At 48.5% G+C, this 5,000-nt stretch overlaps 1 protein-coding gene across 1 annotated transcript in view; it reads right to left on the bottom strand.

Annotated features, from left to right (window-relative positions):
* LOC106809321 (aromatic-L-amino-acid decarboxylase-like) overlaps window positions 1-4,011 on the bottom strand; it is a 16,219-nt gene extending 12,208 nt beyond the window's left edge. Inside the window, exon 1 of the mRNA XM_014812363.1 lies at window positions 3,952-4,011. The gene's annotated coding sequence lies outside the window, so the exon portion shown is untranslated. The remainder of the gene's footprint in view (window positions 1-3,951) is intronic.
* Between the last annotated feature and the right edge of the window lie 989 nt (window positions 4,012-5,000).

Genomic DNA, 5,000 nt, shown 5'->3' with positions numbered 1-5,000 from the left:
CCTCCCCCCTCCTTCCTTCCACCTCTCCCCCCTCCCTCTTCCCCTTCTCCTCCTCGCACCACCTTCTCTCCACGTTTTCCCCCTCCTCCTTCCTTCCACCTCTCTCATTCCTCCTCGCTCCTCCTCCTTCCTTCTCCTCCTCTACGTCCCTCTCACTCCTCTCCTCCTTCCCCCTCCTCCTCCTCCTCCTCCTCTCCTCCTCCTCCTTCTCCTCCACCTTCTCCCCCCTCCTCCTCCTCCTCCATCTTTTCCCCCCTCCTCATCCTCCACCACGTTCTCCCCCGTCCTCCCCCTCCTTCCTCCTCCTCCTCCTCCTCCTCCCTCCTCCTCCTCCACCTCCTCTCCTCCTCCTCCTCCACCTCCATCCCTCTCTCCTCCTCCTTCCACCACCTCCCCACCTTCTTCCCCCTCCTCTCCACCACCTTCTTCCCTTCCTCCTCGACCTCCAGCCTGTAATCACTGTTCAACAATGGATAATAAACACCAATGTGAGTTACAATGTCGGGGGGGTAATTTGTCCGGGGGTAATGTCCGGGTAATTGTCCGGGGGTGTAAATGTGCGGCGGGGTTGAATGTCCGGGGGTAAAATGTCCGGGGGGTAAGTTGCCGGGAGTGTAAATGTCGGGCGGGGTGATTGTCGGGGGTGTGAATGGCATTGGGGAGTAAATGGCTCTCTGGGCGGTAATTGTCCGGGGGCGTAAAATGTACCGGGGCGGTATTGTCCGGGGCGGTAATTGTCCGGTCGGGTAAATGTCCCGCTCCCCCCCGGGAGTAATTGTCCGGGGGAATGTCCGCGGGGGCTAATGTCCGGGGGTAAATGGTCCGGGGGGTAATTGTCCGGGGGGAAATGTCCGGCGGGGGTAATGTCCGGGGAGTGAAAATGTCGGGGGCTAATTGTTCCGGGGGGTAAATAGTCCGGGGGTAATTGTCCGGGGGGTAAATGGATGCGGGGTAAATGCATGGGGGTATTGTCCGCGGAGGTAATTGTCCGGGGGGGTGATTGTCCGGGGTATTTGTCCTAGAACCATATATACATACATATATTATCTTACAGCTCTTACAAAAGCTAATTATTTGTTATTACAGAAATGGTGTGTTATTACCGAATGAAACTGTCGTTTTTACAAACATGGTTACAGCATAAATGACTGGTCGTGATTCCACCGCTACGCCAGCATGCTCCGTATATCGCTGCTCGGGCGGTGAGTTACCTCTATAGCACTAGATGTTAACAAAATTAAGGCCCTCTACACTAACCCTGTAGCATCTTCCTTAGCATAGGCACTGATTTCTTTTGGCTAACTAGGCGGCCCGTCAGTATAGCTACGTCAATAAAGAAGTGAGGCAGTCAGTTTTACGAGGTATATGCGGCAACGAATCGCTATAATCGCTACGGGTAAATGGGATTTGCTTTTGAACTGAGAGAACTTAATTTAACTGCACCACCATCGCGAAGCACGTTCGGATGGACCATGCCAGCAGCCGACCGCCATCAGGCTTAAGTAAATAACCAGAAATAAGCAGGAGCCATGGGGCAATGGCAGCAGTAGCAGCAGCGCTAGCTGCGTCAACAGTAGCAACAGCAGAACCACAACTAGCAGCAATAGCAGCAGCAGCACCACCAGCAGCAGCAGCAGTAGCAGCAATAGCAGCAGCAGCACCACCAGCAGCAGCAGCATCACAACCACCAGCAACGGTAGCAGTCATGGCAGCAGTAGTAGCAGCAGTAGCAGCCGCATCATCATAATCATCATCAGCAGCAGCAGCAACAGCAGTAGCAGCAGCAACAGCAGTAGTAGTAGCAGCAGCAGCTGCAGCAGCACCACCACCAGCAGCAGCAGGAGCAGCAGCGTAGCAGTAGCAGCAGAAGCAGCAGCAGACATGAAGAGATGAGAGGCGCCGACTGGTCAGATGGCTTTCCATCACGTATCCGAACCGATCATTTTACGCATCGCTAAACATTAAGCTGGCTCTTTAGCCATTATATTATACACACCTATGAATCACGCAGTGTGTTATTGTGTGTTGCTGCTGCTGCTGCTGCTGCTGCTGCTGCTGCTATACCATTCATTTCATCACGCGCGCACATACGTACTTACACAGGCGCGTTTCATTGTAGCGCCGCGGTGATATAAAATAGGTGTAATTGTATAACGACATTAACTCAGACTTGTGTCCGTACAGAATTAAATATACAGCGCCAGCCGTATGTTAGCAATAAACCGGCATACCCACCCGCTCGAGCTTAGCGAGCCAGACAAGCATATGGTGCACGTACTTGCGTGACACAGAAAACGGGGGTTACGCAAGAGAGAGAGAGAGAGAGGGAGAGAGAAAAGAAAGAGAGAGGAAGAAGGGAGAGTTTGATAGGGGAAAGCAAGAGACGGGGAAGAGGAGGAAAACAAGGAAAGAGGGCGCGAAAGAGGGGGTGCAGAGGTAGAGGCAGACACACACACACTCTCTCTCTCACACACACACGCACAAACACACACACACACACACACACACACACACACACACACACACCACGCACGCACGCACGCACGCACGCACGCACGTACACACACACACACACACGCACGCCTACGCACCGCCCACACACACACACACAACACACACGCCGGGAGACCAGACAGACAGGAAGAAAGAGAGAGAGGAAAAGAGAGAGAGAGAAAGAGAGAGAGAGAGGAGAGAGAAAGAGCGACAGGGACAGAAACACATGCATAACAAGAGAGAATTAAGGGAACAGATCGTGAGAGAGAAACTTAGAGCCCGGCAAGAATTATCGTTGAGAGATTTCCAGTTCCATCACGCCGCCAGCGGCATACATGACGTCAGCGTCGCAGTATGCTAGCTGTGTACGGTACCGTCACAATGCGTGCCAAAACATGCAAAGACTATATTTAAACATATCATTAAAATTTATGCTGACACTCCCTGTACATTATTTAAAAAAAAACTAGTTTTGTGTTATCCCCCGTGCTGATATGCTTGGTTTGTAAAATCCTTGGCAAACTCACTATGTGAACATGCATACAGATCGAGTAAATCTACTTTGTACACTCAATGAGCAATATATATAGCTCAATAGGTCAGTAACCATCCTAAAACCTGATCCTCACAGGCAGTCGCTCTCTGTTTGTGTTTGTATTTCTTAATTGTCAGCTAAGCCTTTCTCGGTTAGCCACGGCGATAATAACACACGTTAAACCACCTTCATATATATGTGCACACGCACGCGTGCACAGGCACTTGGAGCGTTTCAATAAAATATAATGCTAAATAAATACGAAATCTATTTACTACCAACGTCTTAATGTTTCCCTACTCTCTTTCACCTATTATTGCCGACAATTTCTTGTAAATGCCGTCCAAATGCTCATCTGCAACACACTGTCACACGTACGCTGGCCGCCGCACGCTAGCTACTGCACACTGACACATAAATATAAATAAAATAACTATATATTTATGTGTCGGTGTGCAGCAGCTAGCGTGCGGTGTAGGCCTCCTTGTGTGTTGCAGATGAGCATTTGACCGGCATTTACAGGTAATTATAGGCGAAATAGAGTAGAGAAACATTAAGACTTTGGTAGTAAATACATTTCGTGTTTATTTACCTTTTTTTATTGAGACGTTCCAAGTGCCTGTGCACGCGAGTGCTGTGAATCTACACGTGCATTCGCGTATATTCGAAATGTAAGTTTGCTAGATTGCGAAAATATTTTGTTTGCTTAACGGGATACAGAGACGATAAACACATATACTCGTAGCCTATATGATAAAAGGTTATTGCCGTCTCAAGTCACGATGCCTAACATTCAGAAATCATTTCAATGGTAACACCACGTATACGCACGTCTACAAGCTACCATGATGAATGTTTCTTCTAGTGGATTTACACACAGAGGCTATTAATATATGCCGTGGAAGTGACCTATACATACGTACATGGCGCTTGTGTGTGAGCCCACAGCTACAGCCTAACCATACAGCTTGCACGAGATGCTGAGATCATCTGATCAGGGTACACAACTGGTGGAACTCCACACTTCTGTATACATACGCCCTGCGCCGAATCACGACCCCCGCATTCCGCGCCACAAGGTAGTACCTACTATCACATACGGCGTATGAATGAAACACCAGCGACGGGAAGGATACGACGATAGCCTGCTCCTGGCCTCCTAATCCTGGAACTATACGGGGGACCATTTTCTAGTGCGATACAAAAACCCGCTCATAGGTTGCGCCGGAGACCACATACGTATTACTTAAAGGAGATGAGTTCCCCTTTGGTACCTGGGATCTAGGGTCCCTATATACAGAGAGTTGCGCCATGACGAGTCGGAAAAAATCGGTCACGTGGTCGCTGGACGACATGTTGTTTCCAAATGGATACGCACGGCTATGGCTGTAAGAAAGTGTACAATTAAATTGTCATATAGAGCGAACGATTTGAGTTACATTTCTAGAAATCTATACACATAGACACATGTTTTAGCTATAATCTCTGTAAATTTTGAGTTTATTGAAGCACGATTAGTCTAATTAATTACTACGGACCATTGTACAGCGTATCCATACAGCGCTGTACTTAAGCGGCAGCGGTGTCGCCAGAAGGGGTGAGTGATCCATTGGGAGAACAGGAACAGTCGGTGTGCGTCTACATGCGGGTGTAGTGATGTTGGGCCGACACATTTCTCATGTATATGGTACCACTTCGACGATCGGTGGCAAATCAACCGTATCATCATTGACAGCGCTGGGGAGTAGGGCTAAAAAAAACGGCAGATTGTATTTGATGTGTACGCGTACGCTTTGAAGAGTTTTGATGAAATGATCCTTTCTTTCGTCTTTTTATTTTAGAAAGGGGTCAGAATTGTTAATTCATAAACTAGATCTTTTTCTGAAATCTACAGTTTTTTGAGTGAAGAAGAAGTATGGATACGATCTGTTTTGTTGGTTGGGGATGTAACTGGCTTCTTGAGTGTCCGGAG

The sequence above is a fragment of the Priapulus caudatus genome, unplaced genomic scaffold (genome assembly GCF_000485595.1).
Source record: "Priapulus caudatus unplaced genomic scaffold, Priapulus_caudatus-5.0.1 Scaffold345, whole genome shotgun sequence".
In the NCBI taxonomy this organism is placed as follows: domain Eukaryota; kingdom Metazoa; phylum Priapulida; class Priapulimorpha; order Priapulimorphida; family Priapulidae; genus Priapulus; species Priapulus caudatus.
Note: the sequence above shows the minus strand (reverse complement) of the source record. Positions and strands in the feature narration are given on the sequence as shown.